The sequence below is a fragment of the Lissotriton vulgaris genome, chromosome 5, assembly GCF_964263255.1.
Source record: "Lissotriton vulgaris chromosome 5, aLisVul1.2, whole genome shotgun sequence".
In the NCBI taxonomy this organism is placed as follows: Eukaryota; Metazoa; Chordata; class Amphibia; order Caudata; family Salamandridae; genus Lissotriton; species Lissotriton vulgaris.
The window spans coordinates 1,037,769,725-1,037,789,698 of record NC_141693.1 but is presented as its reverse complement, the minus strand read 5'-3'; positions in this window follow the sequence as shown (position 1 = coordinate 1,037,789,698).

Here is a 19,974-nt window from a genome sequence, read left to right as displayed (position 1 = left end):
GTCGCATCGGAGGCCCAAGTTGTGAGAAGAGGAGAGCGAGGTCGCACCCCCCAGGTAACGTGTGTCGCTACCTGGAGCGGGTTGCAGGCTCGGAGATAGACGCTCTTGCCCTCTCCCATTTTTGCAATGTGAGCCTCTTCTTTAGCTCGTATTGCGGCCCGTACTGGTCGAGGAGTGGCAGTACCGGGGCCGGAGTACAGAGCTGCACTTTGGTTTACACCATGCCCACGTTGGGGGCATCTGTTGGGGAAGCTGACCTCGAGTCAGTTCAAGTGGCGGAGAGACCGTCTAACGCACCGTGATCGATGCTGGAGTGTATAACACATTGCATTATTTCTGCATTACGAATGACCTGATTGTTGCTTTACGCATTGCATTAATTCTGCATTACGAACTGCCTGATTGTTGCATTATGCATTGCATTATTTCTGCATTATGAACTTCCTGATTGTTGCATTATGCATTGCACCATTTTTGCATAACGAACTGCCCGATTGTTGCGTTACGCATTGCATTATTTTGGCATTACAAACTGCTTGATTGTTGCATAACGAACTGCATTATTTTTACATTGCGAAGTGCCTGATTATTGCATTACAAACTGCATAGCATTGCATTAGGACTGCAGTGGATCATCTAGAATTGCTCAATAATATCGCCAGAACCTACATGGGCTGGCTGGCCTAATAACCGGCCAGGAGGAATATTACAAATACGCATATGTTAGATTTATATTGTGTGGTCTCATCATATATCTTTTTTATATAAATATATACTTGTTTTTATGAAACTTGAGTGGAGTCCATTTGTTGTGTTGTCATTGGATTACTCAGAGCATGGTTGCAAATACTTTACACACTTGCCTTGAAGATAAGCCTGGCTGCTCATGCCAAGGTACTGAGGGGGTGAGCAGGGGCTATCTGAGAAGGTGTCCTTCCTTTCCCAGATGTGGAAGCAAGGGTCCCTATTTGGCCTAAGGTACCTACCTCAGTCAACTAGCGACCCCCAGATCTAACAGTGATGGATTTGCTTTCTTCATCTAGAGGCAGTTGGCGGCATCCTGCATTGGGATCCCTCTTTATGGCTTCATCAGGGAGTCATGTACCTTTGTATGGTACCTGGCTTCTTAGGCTTGCTGATGGCAACCATAGAAGATACCCACAAAGTGGGTCAAAGCACTTTATCACTTCATCATCTTTTACCTTCTTTAATTTGGTTGCTACTTAAGGAGAAATGTGCAACAGAATGCAGCTGAACCTGAAGGCCACTAAATACAGTCAGGTCAACATCTACTTGAAATGAACTGAACTTGAGAAATCCTAAGTTAGTTATGGAGGATGCTATTCAGTTCACACGTATGCTTATTTAATGTAGAGTGTATGAGAGGTAGGGATTACAGGATATTAGGATCAGGTGACAGCATGAATGTCGGAGATAGTGGGAAGGCACATCATGGTAGAACCTACACATTTCCTGCTGGGACTTGTGAAACGCACTAAAGCTACGAAAAGCATGCATACGCTTTTAGATCTTGCTTTAGCATTAGCAAAACAACATATAGTTATGCCCTGGAAGTCTAGATTGCCTCTCCTAGTTGCTAAATTGCTTGAAGACAGAGGGGGATATATACAGAACTTAACACCTTTGCAAAGTGCCAGGGCCCTGCAGGAAGCCCTGTAGGCCCTCTGCACTGGGAGGGGATCTTAAGGGAAGTAGAGGTAAAAACTGAGAGACCACCCTGAACAGGGGAGGAAACCGCCTTCATGCTGCCCTACTGAACATTTTTGGTTTTTCCACAATCAGGTACTTTCACCAAACACGAGCCCAGGATGGAACTTTACTATGACCTGTTCCTCCACACCTAAACTGCAGGTTGTTACTTCCCAACCTCAGGAGGGAGTCATTGACATCAGTGAGGGTGTTCCCAACGCACCATACCCCATTATGTCCTTCGAAGACATATCAACCATGATACACCTACACCGGTTAGCCGAATGTATGCTTTAGTTGTGGATCTATTGTACTTTCTCTCTTTCCGTCTTTCTTTAGCAGTGTCCTTTTTGAACAGTGACAAAAGATGGCAAGTGGCATTATAGCAAAACTGAGATAATTTCACACATGTATGCAGACTCTTATGTAAGGAAGTATGTTGAATATATGATATGTTATTGCAAAAATCAATAAATAATGGGAAACATGTGAATGAGATGTAGAGGTTCTGCTGTGCTGCAGCTTATGAGGGTGTCCGTACCAATATCTGTCTTATGGAACTTGTCTTTACCCTCCAAGTGCAAGAGGCAGGGGATCACTGGTCCCATAAGCATTAGTTTCAGTCTTGTTCATCATGAGATAGGAAGAGGGTTTTGGCTGCAGGAGCTGTTGTTGGTTCATTACCATGTCCCCCATTTCTATAAGGGTGATGCTGTTTAAAGTCTCAACAGCAACAATGCATTTGTGAGGAGACCTCTGGACACTGGCAGATTGATGCTCAATAAGAAATAGTTTACCATGTCTGTCCTCTTTTATTGGGTGGACAGATCGAGGTGTCTGAACACACTCTTGATCTTATGTTGTTGTTTAATATTTTTCACAATGGGGAAAAAACCTGCAGCCAACTTGGCCATACTGTGTGCCAAAATATACCTTATGAAAGTGGTCTGTGTCTCATAAGCAGAACACATTTTCTCTTTTGCAGGTCAAGTCTCATTAGAGAGATCCTCACTTTCAAACTGCCCACACAATCTATGGAGCACTGGCAGCCGGACATGTTATCTGCCTTCTTGTCAATATTCTTCACGTGGACAATCAGTACTTCAGGCAGCTCTGTCTTGCCCATCATTTATGTCAGCTCTGTCTCCATCTTGGTACCACTTATCTCCTCATCTGTGTCGTGCCCTGCTCTAGTTTGTGCAATTGGACTAAAGATGGCTTTAAACTTCGTTCATGGTTTGCATAAAACAGTATATGTTGGATGAAAGACCTGCAGCTCTGAATGATTAGAGCCTTCACCTCCTTCACTTGGCCATTATCTGTGCAAATGCTGACCAATTACGACAAGAGCACAAAAATGAATTTTTCTCATTGCTGCGTCTGGCACCCCGCTGTCAGTTTCTCAGGTCACCTTGAAATCTTTATTCACCCTAGTAATACATACGTCACTAGGGACTGCTGAAGCAAGAAGTGGCAGTTTGCTGAACGGAGGTAGGGGATTGGCTGAGCGTAGCTACGTTTCACTCTTGGGACCCGTCCCCTTAGCTGGTGCATTACCCCCCTGTCTTGAATAAAGGCATTCACTGTTTCAGCAACAACGTGGTGGCAAACTCCTTGTTGCCTGGGTCAAGTTCTGCCTTTGAATCTGGGGCCACCTCCAACAAAACTCCCGAGCAGAACCTCATTACGTATTACATAGCAGCAAAAGACTGATGCCTAGTCCGGAATACCACCCATGCGTGGCAAGCATTGTACACAGCCATGTGCAGCTACATCTGGAAGTCTGAGTGTGCTTTCAGCATTGACACTCAGCGGTAGATTTACTAACATTTTGCGCTGGGTTAGCGTCACAAAAATGACGCTAACCAAAACAAAATATTTTTTATCTAATTTACTTTCCAGTGCTAAACTTGTTTTGTGCTGGAAAGTCTGAAAGCAACACAAAGCAGCGCGTAGCACTGCTCTGCGTTACTTACGTCAAGAGGGCGTTGCATGGGTGGTACTTGGGCGTTCCCATGCTACCACTCATGTCCGCTGACGCAAACCCCCTATCTACAAACAATAGTAGACAGGGCTTAGGATAAAAAATAATGCCATTTATAAGGAGGCGTTAAGAAGATAAATATTTTCTTTCTTTTCCGACTTTGCATGTGTGCTGCACTGTGCAGCATACACGCAAAGTAGGAAAAGCTTTAAAGTATGTCTACATAAAGTGTTTGGTACTTCCAGTAGAAAACCTATGGTAGACTCAGGCACGCACCCTAGCACTATGGCGCTAAGGTGTTTGCCTCGTGCACGGCAGCTGAAATCAGCACCTGCGCTAGGGAGAGGGGAGAACAGAGCCATATATGTATTGATATGGCACTCTCCTACTCCCTCCCCGTCACGCAATGCTGCTGCACTGCATTCCACAACTTTTTTTGTAAAACTGGGCCGCTGCATCTTACATAGTGCTTTAAGTGGGATGGAAAAGGTGGAGGGACTGAAAAGGGGCATGGCCTATGTACCGAAGGGTGTGGCCTAATAGAGGGGTCTACAATACTGCACTGTACTAGTTCAGAAACAAACACTTCTTTCACAAAACAATAAATTGTAAACCGCAAGCAACATTACATCAAGGTTTATACAGAAAGATGTTTTGTAAAACATACTATGTATTTTTAAACAACTGAAGCATTTACGGCCATGTATTGTCTGAACTGCTACAAAACTCCTCGCTCAAGGTGTGAGCAGCAATTACAATGAATATGGCAGCCAGAGAAAGAGAGAAGTGTGAGAGGCTAGGAATGTTAATGCATGTGTGCTAACAAAGTCCTGTTGCTCTGTATTTCACTAAGCAAACACAAGGAGATGATGGACAGAGTGCTGAAACTTTTCAAATCCTGGGCCGGTTTCTGGGTAACACCCTTTATCAGCCAGGTTTCCTTGAATCCAGTGGCAAAGTGAGCAAGGGACCCACGTCTGGGCATACCCTGCCAACTTAGGGTGATCAAAGCAAACACAAGGAGATGATGGACGGAGTGCTGAAACTTTTCAAACACTCACCCCCAGTCACAGATCTGGGTTGAATCCATCATCGTTCTTTAGCTCACTTCGCCACCCCAGTTCCGACACAGCTATATGCAAATCAGTCTTGACCCTGTGCCTCATGGGTACAATCCATCCCGTCTTCCCTGGACCGGAAACAAGCATCCTGGGACCAGTTTCTGGGTAACACCCTTAATCAGCCAGGCTACCTTGTATCCAGTGGCAAAGTAAGCAAGGGGCCCACGCCTGGGCATACCCTGCCAACTTATGGCGAACAAAGCAAACACATGGCGATTAGGGATGGAGTGCTGAAACTTTTTAAACACTTACCCCCAGTCACGGATCAGGGTTGAATCCATCAATGTTCTGTGTTTCACTAAAGCGGTATGTTAAAGCAAAACTTTATCAGAGTGAGTGCAATTAACTAGGACAAAAATCTACTCAACAGATCTTTGCATCAGTGGCAGTGAACACTCTACTCCTGTAACTGCAGAGAAGGAAATGTTTTGAAAGAATGCTTTATTATCAGCCATCAGTAGCTAATCATTGTATACATGTTACATGTAGAGTCTGATTTCTGCCCACCATGCCTTGCGCTCTTGCCCCCCTGCGGATTCTATGCGGTGCCCTTACAGATCACTATCAGGTGATCAGATCTGATCATATCTTCCAATTCGCTGTTGATCGTTCCAGCAGACATAGCAAAGCAGTCTCTTCAAGTTTACCGGGATGGGTGGCACAGCTACTGAGACCAGATTTGGTTCACAATGAGAGTGAAGGCAAAAACAGATGGATCGATACAAACCCTTCTCAGCACCTGGTTTTTAGAAATGCCAGCACTAAGCACCGGCAGGACCTGGCCCACTTAAAGCCCTGGTACATAAGATGCGTATGCTGGCAAATAAATAAAAGCACAACAGCCCACTTTTTTTTGTATTCCAGTACAACTAAACCTGGAGAAATGTTATCACTCTCTCCAAAGGTACTCAGGTGCCTGATAACTTGCGGTATTGCACTTCCGCCTTTGCTTTACAAGGAAGGCAAAACTTGGTATGATGAAATATGCTGTTGATATAAATATGCTTTTGGGGCAGGTGAGATTTAAAAGAAGAATGAAGGACTGCTTCCGGCAGTGCAGCAGCAACTTTATAAACAAACAAAAGAGACACCTTTTTAAAATGCAAAACTTGATCCATTAAGCTTCTTTCTCTGATGAACATACTTAGCATCAAGAGTTTATAAATGTATGGTGGTGTGCTTGAAGACAAGCCACGTGCATTAAAAAATATGTTATCAAAAGTTCATTAATGTTCACTTTAACAACGAATTGTAGTACAGAACTAGAAATGATTCTGGAAACAAAAATAAATGCTGGGGAAATTGTTTCTGTTTCCAGAAAAACATTCTCTGTGGTTGCCTAGTTCTACAATAAACTTTAATGAAGATTGAGCGGATTAGAGTAAAGTATAAGGATCAAGCAAAAACGCCACAATTAGTGAATCGTACATAGGAGGTTCTTCCCCTCCTTGTTCAGTTAAACGTCCGTGCATTCTTTCTGGGATTGCTTTGCATACCCATGCACTCAAGTCCCTCCCTGAAGTCGACTTTTCCCTAAAATAAACATTGGTGTGTATTCTTTTTTGCGGTTCTATTTTGTATGTCTGACTTTTTAAATTCCCACATAAGAATGTATAATATGTGGCTGCCAACATTGCTCTTTCCACTCACACGTTCTATCAGTATAAAATGAAGCTCTGTGCTGCCTTTACAATTTTTGCGCCATTTATTTTCTCTTAAACGCTGAGTCTGGAAAATAAATAAGAGAAAGCAAGAAATCAAATGTCTCTACCGGATAAATGACGTGGAAAATTCTAGTATTTTACCCCTCCCCTTTTGTTTTCAACACATAGTCTTATTTACAAGTTTTGCCATACCAAGGGGGAATCAAAGAAAGGCAGCTGTCTTATCTGGTTGTTTCCCCGTGAAAGGGTGTTATTTTGCAATAAATCAGGATTTATTGATTATCTATTGGGTCCACGTGTTCCTTTCTCAGCCCCTTCTCATCTGGAGCTCTTTCCTTTTCTCAGGGGTTTGTTTCGTGAACAGATACTGCTGGGCTTCACAGGCGGAGGTGAGCTGCGTGAGGTTGTTAATCTTTGACCTGGATATAATTGGAAAAAAAAGAGAAAGGTCAATCTTCCCTTTCTTGGCTAGACCAGTTCACATTTCATTTGTCACAGGAATGGCACATCGCCTCTTGAAACACGTCCGCCTGTATACACATTCCCCTTCGCGCACGCACGCACGCAGGAGCGTCGACACTTTGACCTTTGGCGCTGGCAAAGATACCATTGGACGTTTTCTCATAAAGCATGCTGTAATCAGGAGCAATCCCAGCACGCAGCCCATGTATCCTCGGAAAACAGCCTCAACATCTATAAATGGGGGCGCCATGTGTTCGGCTTATTAAAGGTCACACCCTAACCCAGAGCAATGCCTTCCCCAGTCACAGCTCTGTTATAAGTCAAGGAAAAGCCACCGATGTATGTATCATTTTATCATAATTTACATTCACGGAGCGATGCCTTATGCTATATATTATTTAGCAAATTATACTGTGACGCTATGTTTACCGGCTGGTTGTGTAGGGGAGGTACTCCAATGTTTCTTTTTGACCCCACCGTGTTAATATTTTTATTTTTTTAATAAGTCTGCTAACCAGAAGAGTTATGTGAGCCACTCGGACAAAACACAGAGCAGCTTGGGAGCCCCAAGCACACAAAAGACAAGCACTAGCAAAGCCAGTAGCTCAGCTATTTTGTTTGTCAATTGCTTGCTAACACTAACTGATGGGCAGTTTCTGTTGTGTGTTGGGAATTGTATAGAGTAGTCAATCACTGAATGTCAGGGTTATGCAAATTTGAGTGAAAATGGGTGGATTAATGGGTGAGTTACTGGGAACCTGGGTGGATTTGTGAGTGTGTCTGTGAGTAGCACAGATCATCCATCCATTCATCAACACTTTTACTTTTATATTTGTATTCTCACACAAAGCAGTCCAAACTTAAAAAAGACACAATTGACAACCTATGAAGAAGTGATTTCATATATTGTTTTTAACTTAGTTTTATGGCCTTTTTCGACTGTACTAGTTTTTTCTGCTATCGCAAAGGTGCAGGGGCCGGACTGGGAACTCAAAGCAGCTCTGGCAATTTTCTCGGACCATCCCCTCGGGAAGTACTGCCTGGCCCAGTGATGATGGTGCTTTTGTTACTGGGGGCCGATAGTGCAGCACAGGGGCCGATAGTGCAGCACTGCTGCAAAACCGGTCCCCAGTAACAAAACCATCCCCCACCCTTCCTGCCTCCCGGGGAAGCGCCAAATGCCCAGTAGGGCCATTCAGGCCCTGAAAAGCACCCAGCGTGGCCTCTTCCCATATGTTACATGCACATTTGGTTGCTGCAGGCAGGCAGTCTGGAGCCCGATGTTTTGCTCTCTTGATGTTTCTTTCCTTATAGCTGTAATCCTTTAGAAGGTCTTTTGCCAGTTACCTAGATTGGGAAGAGAACACCAAAGAACCATTTTAGGTTTATGAGTGCCACTGACAAGGAGGAAATACCATTTGGAAAGCCAAGAGAATGGAGTGCCACTAATCTCTTGGGTCCCTTCTGGACCCAACAGCATGCAAGGACGAATAGTACACAAATGAACTGGAGCCCATCTTTCGGAATTGCAACCTGCATCTACAAGAGAGCTCCACACTGAAAAATCTTGTCCTCATCATCATGATATCCTCTCTGGCAGTGCCGGCTCTCATCTCTGGCCAAATCTTGTCCAGTAGTTGAGTTTCAGTGAAGCTTTCCGGCTAGATCTTTTTTGTATACTTGAGTGTGACACCTTAAGTGGAACAGGTATGCCCAGACATGGTCCAGTGCATGCTGGGCCACTGGAACCAACCTTTACCCAACTTGTGATCCCTTATAAGGGCAAAACCAGTAACTAATGATGGACTAAGATGCTGCGCCAAGTAATTTCCAGTGCTTGAGATTAACTCAAGTGCTCCATCACATTCTTGTATACTTTGATGCAATGTCCTAAGTGGGACAGGTATGCCCAGGCGTGGGTCCCATGCACACTGTGCAACTTGGAACCAAGCTATAACCAACTGATGGGCCCTAATAAGGGCAAAACCACATTAGTGTTGCTTGTTTTCCAGTTCAGCGAAGACCTGGCCTGGCCGTTCAAGCTGGACTGTACCTATTGGAGCAGGGTCAAGACTCATTTGAATTTGGCTGTGTCCAAACCAAGTGGCATGGTGCGCAAAATAACAATAGACTGGGATGCAGCCTGAGTAATTACCAGCGGCTTTGATTAATTTAAGTATTCCATCTATCACTTTTTTTGTATACTTCAATTTGATGCCCAGTTTGGACTGAACTGTTTCTATTGAAGCAATGTCAAAACTGATTTGTATATTGCTGAGACCACTGAGGTGACATGGTGTGCAGAATTACAATGGGCTGGGATACAGCCCGAATAATTATCAGTAGCTCAGATTAATCTCAGCCACTCTCAGATATATCCCTTTTTTAGGTCGAGCTACCGTCGCACTGCGAAGCCGAAGATTTTATGACTTCTACAGTGGGGCTTTAACCCGCCTCTATCCTCCATTGGCTAGCTTAGTAAATGGAGGCTAGCCATTGGAAGAGATGTATGTCACTCGGGGCTGGAGCAGATTCGTGGGCGTTCCTTGCTTTTTTTTAAGCCAGCCCCTTTTTTTCGTCATTCCGAGGTGGGCGTTTACTTTTTTATTTTATTTTTGCAGCGATTTGGTTTTGCCATTTCCCCCGACCGCCGCCGGAAGAAGTTGTCCTCAGGTGAGTGCTTGCTGTCCTGCCCCCCTCGTTGTTCGTGCTTGCTGTCCTACCCCCCTTGTTCATGCTTGCTGTCCTGCCCTCCCCCGCCCCCCCTCCCGCTGTCCGTGTCTCCGTTCCCACCCCCCCCTCCATTGCTTTGCATGTGCTTGTTTTTTCACGCTGTCAGTTTGTTGCAGTGACAAGAGGGGGCTCCCACGAGATAAAAGACTTCTGCAGCTTCTCCCCGCTGATCAATTAGCTTGAAATGAAAACATTGACTTTTTTTGTTTAGTTCTTCGGGTTGAACTTTTACTCACCTGAGTGACGCCCTCCTGCACCGCAGAGTTTCACTTTCATGGCTGTGACGTGTTCAGGTTACTCTGTGAGTTTCTCCCTCCTCTCACCAGAGCAGCGCGGAGCTGCGAAGGGATAAGACGAGCCTCAACATATCTCACCCTCGGACCGTGGGGCAGAAAGGAGGCCCCGAGGGACCGGAATACACGCCTGCGACCGTCCAGGAGCCGCAGCCGGGACCCGAGGGGTCCCGGTCTGAAGAACACCTGCTGGAGCCTGGCAATCTGTCCGAGAAACCCCCAGAGCCGGCCCGTCCTGCTGTAAGTACCACGGCCCCCCCCCAAGGATTCTACCCCTCGCTGTGGTGCCTGGTATTTCTCCTATAAGCGCTGCTTTAAAGGGGCAGATGCTGTCCGGTACTGAGTCCCTGCACTTCTTTAATTCTAAAAGGAGAGTCTCTGCACTTCTCAGCTCTTGTATCTCTCTGATGTTTGTGGCTCGGTCATATTGGGAATATTAGTCCCAGATAATAGCGAGATTTTCCGCTTCTAGATATCAGTTGCATTGCTGTGTATAATAAACGTAAGCATTGACTAACCCATGGGTTTCGGGTTTTTGGTATCAAATATGGTCATATTCTTTCAAAATTACACAAAAAACAGGAACAACATGGATAGAACGAGGACAAGCTTCCCTTGCACAAAGACGGGTATATTATGGCAGTAGCAGTGCGCGTTTCCCTTACATACAGCAGGGAAACATAGACAGCAGCAGGGCGTGCACACACGTATATGCACACACACAAATACGTGTGGCATGGCAGAAAGCACACACACAAATGACAACTGTTGTAATAAGTCAGCAATGGTACAGAATTCCCTCTCGCTAATGACGAAGGTCCTTATAGTAACATCCACATTAGTGATTAGTGGCCTCTCATGTCACTCCCTTCCATCCTAGGGTTTACCTTTGTGTTAACTATACTCCCTCCCGCAGTCTGGATCTACTTAGTCAATTGACCCACTTTTCTGTGTCATGTACAGCACTTTGGACACAGGCGCTGTTGAGGTGGATTGTTCCGGGCTGTGCCGTATTCCCTGTGGAGTTTGTGTTTGGGGGAAAACTCAAATTTACTCACCTCGAGCTGGTTGTTTGGAAACATGAAGTTGAGCGCCTTCTTGAACGGTTAGTGCTCTAGATGTGTCACGGGGGATATTGAAGCATGTAGGCTGTGCGGCCGCCTCATATGTTAGTGACCTGTGGTGCATTATGAATGGATGCAGAGCACCGTTTCCTTGAATATTTGCATTACAGACTCAATTGCTGACTTGTTCTTTGCTGCACCTGCACTTTAGTTTTCTAGTAAATAGTGTGATTTTTGTAAAATGTTTAGTTTATTACTATACTATTCAGTGCTATTAGAATTGTTTTAAGTATGTTAACTGTAGGGCGGATTACATGGTCCTTTGAGGGGTTCTCATCAAACCTAGTATATTCTCTTAGGTGGTGGTAAAAGTTGATATTACTCACCCTGTTGTCGGAAACAGGAAGTGGAGCGCCATCTTGAATGGTTCGTTCTATCAATGTGTCGGGGGGATATATAAGCATGCTGACTGTGCGATCACACAGTGGGTATGCCACTGGTATGCCAAAGGCAAGCTCATTTGCACCAGGCCGGGGACAGCCACTATGATGGTTCATATTGTTACTCCACTGCAAAATTCCATGCTTTGACCCAGGTAAATCAATCGGAGCTGAATGCTTTAAAACAAATACACATACCAGGAAACACCAAGGTTCTCTTAAGGTGGTGTATCGCAGCTCCCGATCCATAGTAAAATATAATATAGACATTTTTGATCTCTTCATACCAACCAACTCGACGGCATTCTTCTGCAGTTATTTAATATAAAACACAAACTCGACCTGGAGCACTCTATATCAATACCAGTTAGTTACATTACACATGGTCACGTGCATTGTTTAAGGGAAGGGGAGATTAAGTGATTTGCACAGATTCACAGGATGTTCAGCCCAAACTGGGACTCGGATTTGGTTCCTGAGTTCCAATGTAGCAGCTCTGGCGCCAACACTGCATCCTGTTGGAGTAAAAGAGGCGAAAGCCTCCGCGCTTTATGGGCTCAAGGGTCCAACAAGACCTGAGCTAGGCTTCAGGCTCGAGCCTGGCTTGAGCTTTCAGGGGCTCGCTCACCTCTAGCAGTAGATATGGTAATCATATTCATTGTCCTCCAGTTCCTGCTTATAATATAGCATTATTGTAATAACAGGAGGCATCGTTAATACTAAGGTGATGCAGCATTGCGACTTTAGCAATACGTTACTTTTCCAAGATGGCCATCGCTATTGAATTAGAGCAATGAGGGTTTATTTCGGAGTCCGTCGTTTAGTTTTAAATCTTGAATCACAGCAAGTGGCAAATCGGCGTTTCGGCGAGGCACAGATCGCGTTCAGTATATCGAGCAACCGGTTTACATTTCAGGTATGGACCGTGGAGAAGGAGTAAATTTGGTGAAATATAGCGTAATTTGGTGAAACACAGCTTCTCTCTGACCACTTTCAGGTACGCACAGTGAGGCTGCAGCTGGTGTCGTGGGCATGGGGGAGAGTAAGTGGACAGCTTACCTTCGCCTTATCTATACAGCTAACGGGTGTTTCGCATTCACTACTGCTGAGAAGATGGCAGCGGAGCGCGGTTACAGCTTCTCTCTGACCACTTTCAGGTACGCACAGTGAGGCTGCAGCCGGTGTTGTGGGCATGGGGGAGAGTAAGTGGGCAGCTTACCTGCGCCTTATCTATACAGCAAACGTTGCTGCGCTGAGGCATGTACTAACAGTTTGTGGCCTCCTCCTGGGATACTGCAGAGGCACGACCCATTCCAACCTTCTTTGCAACACCGATCCTCGGAGGATAATAGAAACTTTCCAAGTGCCATGGACGGAGTAGCCGTTGATGAGAGCACTGGGGTCACGTCTTTGCTCACAATTGTTGTTCGGCAAGTGAAGACTGATATCACCTAAGGGCAGTGGCATTGTGTCTTTCAACTGGGGTACCAGGTTTCCTGTCTACCTATTCGTTTACACATTTTGGTGTACTTATGTTTTGCCTGTTTCCCACAGCACATTAATGTATTGAATTTGGCTTCAAGTTTAATCATACTTTATTTAAACAATCCATTTAATCAACGCGAGAACAGTGTAGTGCAACTGTAATTAAAATTAATACAATGACTAAAAAGGCATAAACACCCCATTGGTGGCACAATTCCTAAAAGGATTTACGCCTGGTGGGGGGTGGGGGGGGGACGTATGGTAAATATAAATAGTTATATAACGAAAAATCCAGCTGTACTGACCGCATGCAAAAAGAGACATAGAAGGCTTCATGGCTGAACCAGACAGTATTTAGGATAAGACCTAAGGGCACAATAGCATGTAGCATGACTGTGTATACAAATGTCTGAGAAAGTATCCAGCTGTTATGCAACAATCTGCAAAAGCAGCCACGTTAGATCGTAAATGCAGGTCTTAACGCAAATGTCTGCAGTCTTTTAAAACCAAAAATGCATGGGGATTTGCTATTGTTTTTCTCTGGGTGGCAGAGCGGGGCCAGTTTGTAAAGTGGCTTGTGATGTAAGTGACCTTGGGGAGTATTTGTTAATAGCAGGGGTGAGCGTGATCTTAGTCTGAATGAATGAGGATTTCAAGAGTACACAGCCACCTTAGCAGAGGTGTCCCGGTGCTAGCGGAGAGCGCTCTTGTGGGCCAACTATTCCTGCCTGAAGAGCCAGTTTTTTAAAGCTTTCTGGAATTCTGTTTCTGATTCCAGCATGCGCAGGTGAAGTGGGAGAGAGTTCCATAGTTTAGATGACTGCTCTGCAAAGGATCTACCACCCAGTCATGCTTTATGGTAACGTGAGACTTTCAGGGGTCGCAGATTGTTGGATCTCAAGACTCGCTTTTCATGGTACAGCAGCAGCCTCTTTTGAGGTACCTAGGTCCCAAGCTTCTGGTGGTCCTAAATGCAAGGGTCAGTGACTTGAATTCTATCCTCCTGATTATAGGGAGCCTATGAAGTTGTTTCAGATGCAGAGAGATGTGGTAGCGCAAAGGTGCCTTCCTGATTAGCCTTGCCGCAGAGTTTTGGACAATTTGTAGTCTGCGCAATAAGTATGCAGTGTAGGCTGTTTGCATAGTTTAAGTGAGATGTGACCAATGCATGGACCACTGTTTTCTTGCCTTCTGCCCCCCTGATTGTGCAGTATTTTTTGCCTTCTGCCTCCCTGATTGTGCCGTTTTTCTTGACTTCTGCCCCCCTGATTGTGCTGTTTTTCTTGCCTTCTGCCCCCTAAGTTTGCCGCATTTCATGCCTTGTGTGTGTGGCTCTGTGTGTGGCTCTGTGTGTGGCTCTGAGTGTGTGGCTCTGTGTGTGTGGCTCTGTGTGTGTGGCTCTGTGTGTGTGGCTCTCTGTTTGTGTGGCTCTGTGTGTGTGGCTCTGTGTGTGTGTGGCTCTGTGTGTGTGTGTGTGGCTCTGTGTGTGTGTGTGGCTCTGTGTGTGTGGCTCTGTGTGTGTGTGTGTGTGGCTCTGTGTGTGTGTGGGGGGCTCTGTGTGTGTGTGTGTGGCTCTGTGTGTGTGCGTGTGGCTCTGTGTGTGTGTGTGTGGCTCTGTGTGTGTGTGTGTGTGTGGCTCTGTGTGTGTGGCTCTGTGTGTGTGTGGCTCTGTGTGTGTGTGGCTCTGTGTGTGTGTGTGTGGCTCTGTGTGTGTGGCTCTGTGTGTGTGTGTGGCTCTGTGTGTGTGTGTGTGTGGCTCTGTGTGTGTGTGTGGCTCTGTGTGTGTGGCTCTGTGTGTGTGTGTGTGGCTCTGTGTGTGTGTGTGGCTCTGTGTGTGTGGCTCTGTGTGTGTGTGTGGCTCTGTGTGTGTGGCTCTGTGTGTGTGGCTCTGTGTGTGTGTGGCTCTGTGTGTGTGTGTGTGGCTCTGTCTGTGTGTTGGGCTCTGTCTGTGTGGCTCTGTGCTGGGCTCTGTTTGTCTGGGAGTGTAGCTGTTTTTTGTAGGTGGCTCTATGTGTGGGTGGCTCTGTGTGTGTGTGTGGCTGTGTGTGTGTGTGTGTGGCTCTGTGTGAATGACTCTGTGTGTGTGTGTGTGGCTCTGTGCGTGTGTGTGGCTCTGTGTGTGTGTGTGGCTTTGTGTGTGTGTGTGTGTGGCTCTGTCTGTGTGTTGGGCTCTGTCTGTGTGGCTCTGTGTTGAGCTCTGTTTGTCTGGGGGTGTAGCTTTTTTTGTAGGTGGCTCTATGTGTGGGTGGCTCTGTGTGTGTGTGTGGCTCTGTGTGTGTGTGTGGGTGGCTCTCTGTGTGTGTGGGTGGCTCTGTGTGTGGGTGGGTGGCTTTGTGTGTGTGTGTGGGTGGCTCTGTGTGAATGACTGTTTGGGTGGCTCTGTATGTGTGTGTGGGTGGCTATGTGTGTGTGGCTCTATGTGGGTGCAAATGCAACAGGTCTTGCAATTGCAAGCGATTAAGCTATTGGCATTGTAAATGACAATGCCATTTATTTATATTTTAAAAACAAAAACATAAATAAAAATAATGTCATGAGCACTGCCAATCGCTCTAACTTTAACAATGCCGAGACCATTGCATTGTAAATGCTTGTGTATACTTCAATGTGATGCCCTAAGTGGGATGGGTATGCCTAGATGTGGGCTCCTTGCGCACTGTGCCACTGGAACCAAGCTGTACCTGACTAATGAGCACTAATAAGGAAGAAAATGGTCTTGGGTTGCTTTTTTTCAGTACCGATCTAGCAGGTCAGGCTTTACTGTTCATATTGGAGCAGGGTCCAGATTGATATACATATGGCTGGGTCTCAACTCAGGTGGCATGGTCGGCAAAATAACCATGGACTGGGATGTAGTCTCTTCTATTTCTTTTTTACCTATAAAAGGCAAGAATACAAAAAGAGGATGTAGAGTGTATCAAAACATCAACATATGTTTCCTAAATCTTTTCACTTCTTTCTTATTTTTTTTTTAGTGTTTCGGGTATTAAAAATGACTTTTTCCCTTTACACTGTTTGCTTTCCGTTCACATGAAATGCAGTAAGCACATTCAAGGCTGGTAAGGAAGGTCTCAAATCGAAATGTCAAAGACTAGAAAGGTTGGAAAAAAATGAGTTGTCAAAGTGGTAGGACGGGGTCACACTGAAAAGATATTTGGACAACAAGAAAGTCCAGAGGGGATGTAGAATCCTTACGTTCCCCAACTTTGATGACCTAGACCTGGATTTGCTTACTGAATGGGAGGAGAATCTACAGAACTCCCCTTTTACAATGATTAGAGTACTGGTGCAATATTCTGAAAGAAAATTTGCTAAATTTAGAGAGGAAATTATGGGATTGAAAGATGAGATCAGGGTTCTAGGGCTTAAAGAAGCCACTGAGAAAAATTATGTGACCCCGAAGGAACAGATTCAGAAACATCAGAAAATAGTCAGGAGCGTAATATGACAAAGATTAGGAGAGATGATAGAGATTACGACACTGGACGGATATATATGTTTGCAAGACGTTTTGATGATACAATTTTTCCGAAACCGAGAATGAGTGGAACTCAAGATGCAATCAGTCTCTCGAGTGCAAATAGTAGTTCTGACATATCTTCCCTAGAAGATGAGGGTGAAGTAATGCAACGGAGATCAGGGGACAATTGAACAGCTCAGCAACTTTTTAAAGAGAAGTCCGACGCTACAGAATAGGAAACAGACAGAAAAATAATAATATAAGATGAGAAGAGGGAGGAGGAGAAAGAACAGATGCAAAGGAGGAGTACTGACTCGAAACCAGAAGAGGACACAGAACAGACAGTAGTGACGGAGACTAAGCTAGGAGCAGATGGGACAGAGGTACAAAGTACGATTGATAACCTGGTAATTAACTTATCCAATTATATACTGAATGAGCATGAATTGTCAGCCTTAAACAAAGGTTTAGGGTTTTGTCCTGTAAATCATGGAAATTTCTCTGATGTACATGTAGATTTGTTTACATTTACAAGACAGGCCAAACTAAAATGTAATTTCTATATGAATGATTATAATAAACCACCAACTAAAACATTTCTGCCTCATCCGTTGTATCTGTATCCCATATCAAAGACGTATCCTAGTTACTTTCACTTGATGTTGATAATAAGGGTGGGCGTAAAATCCGTTTCGCTGGCGAATTTGCGGATTTTCCGCGATTTCGCGATCCGCGAATCTCGCAAAATCGCGGTAAAATCCGCGAATCAGTGGGGACGAATTTTCAGCCAAGCAAGGGTTACAGCAGCAGGTCCAAAAGTTGAACCTAATTTCTTTGTAACTTTTTACAAAAGGGTTACAAACAAATTAACTTCAACTTGGACACCTGCTGCTAATTGCTTCCTGGAGCCTCGTTGCCTACTTGCAACTATTCTCTGACCCTGCTCTGACCCTTGAAGCAGGGTCAGAGAATAGTTACAAGTAGGCAACGAGGCACCTGTCCAAGGAATTAAACCTCATCAGGAAGCACTTACAGATATAAAAAACAGGAAGAAGGGAGAGGATGGCAAATACACCCATTTTGAGTTGTCAGGAGGGGTTAAACTAAAAGAGACCTTTACAGCACAATTTTCATATGCATTTTGCTAAAAATAAAAAGCTGTATGTTCTGTAGGGGCAACTCAGGAATCTGGCCCTTCAGAGATCCGGCCTCTCTTTCTTTCTCTCGTTCTCTCTCTCCCTCTCTCTTTCCCTCTCTTTCTATCTATCTATCTATCTATCTATCTATCTATCTATCTATCTATCTATCTATCTATCTATCTATCTCTCCCTCTCCCATAAACGACTGCATGGGTAACTTCGCTATGCAAGCGGCTCGCGAAAACGCAAAAATCCCCGCGAACCCGCAAAAAACTCAGCGAACACGCAAAAAACCCAGCGAACACGCAAAAAAACAAAAATGCGCAAATTCGCACAAATTCGCTAATTTTGCGGATAGCGAATTCGCAAATCCACAAATTCGCGGATTGCGAATTCGCAAAATTCGCCCATGCTTAGTTGATAATAGTCGCACTATGGAGGATGTGATGGATGATTTGTGTATTGAACAAGATTATACGGCCAATAGTGGCTTACACTTGCACAGCAAGTTTATCCCACAAGGTGCTTATCTGAATAGGATTAACGTTTATCACCAACAGGTAGTCACTGCCCTACATGAGTTTGAAAACAAAACACTGGCTACAAAGAAAAGGTCAGTTAAGGACAATCTCAGCAAGAAAGAACAACTCTCCCTGTTTATTTTGAGTAATAAAAATGAGATAATTGTAAGAGAGGCGGAACAAGGGGGCAATATTGTCCTGATGAACAGGAAAGACTATGATTCGGAAGTACAGAGACAATTGGGTAATGAAGCTTGCTACAGAAAAATTAACTTTAATCCATATTCTGCCACGTCACGTGTTATCAATGATAAGCTCGCAGATTGGAAGGAGGTATGGCTTGTTTCAGAAGTGGAACATAGATTCCTACAGATGGATCATCCTAGGTACCCTTGTTTATACCTTTTTCCAACGATCCACAAAAAAGAGAAATTTCCACCTGGCCGGCCTATTATTTCCGGCCTAGGCTCCTTTACAGAACCATTGGCAAAGTTTGTAGACTCCTTCCTTCAACCTATGGCTTGCAATCTCCCTTTCTTCATTAGAGACACCACCGACTTGCTTAACAAGCTGGATGACCTGGCATGGGAGGAATCAATGTGGCTCATTACATTGGATGCTGAATCCCTTTATACTTGTATTAAGGAAGAATTTGGATGTAGAGCAGTTGAGTTGTTTTATCTTCACGCAGGGCCAGTCAATTAACCACAACAGGATGATATTGCAGATGATACATTTAATCTTGAATAACAACTTCTTCCTTTATGATGACACCTGGTTCCAGCAACTTCAGGCGACCGCTATGGGGTCTAAATTTGCCCCTTCCTATGCTAATCTATTCATGGGGTGGGTTGAACATATTTACACGTGGGCCCCATCTGCTACTCTATGGAAAAAGGACATTAATTTTTGGGGGCATTACATAGACAATATTTTTATCATCTGGTCAGGAACAGATGTTGCTTTTAAATCTTATTGTGCATACCATAACGTCAATCCCTTTAACGTTAGATTCACAATGACGATGTCACAAACCACGATCCAATTCCTTGATCTGCTCCTGTATGTACAGAACAATACCTTACACAGCACTATGTTTAGAAAGGAAAAAGATGTTAATTCAAGGCTACAGTTTCAAAGTGAACATATGCCTTGCACCAAAAAGGCGATTCCATATGGGGATCTTGTCCGTATTAGGAGGAATTATAGTGATGAGGTGCAATACATGGATCACACTACACAATTGGTACACCGTCTTAGATGCCGTTGATATAAAGAGCCTGTACTCCAACAGGCGGTGGCCAGAATGAGTAAGGGGAAACGTACTGAAACACTTCTACACAGAAACAAGTCCACCAGAGAACACCTGTCATTTATAACAACTAACACTTAATCAGGAGGTGTTCAAAATTCTGAAAAAACATTGGTATTTGTTGAAGGGGTACCAGGGGTTGGTCACCTACTCCAGCAAAACCCTAGCATCGTCTACAGAAGATGCAGGACCATTAGAGAACTTGTGTGCCCCAGTTACACACGTCCAAATAGAAAGCCATAGGATACTTGGCTGGCTCATCCTCTTGGCTTTTTTCCATGTGGTGGTTCTAAAATTTGCTATTTGGGAAAGAAAACTAAGACTTTTGAGTACAATGTGAAAAGAACTTACACTATCTGACATTACATAAACTGCTTAACCTGCTATGTAATCTACGTGATCATATGTGTGTGTGGTAGAATATATGTGGGCAGTACAGTCCGTCCTCTTAAAACACGCATTCAGGAACACAGGAAAGTGTGCCTAAATTGGGATGTGTCATATGCATTGGTTTCTCATAGCTGCAATTCAACAAGCAATAGATCCAACTTTAAATTCTATGCGATTGATCTACTATCACACACAC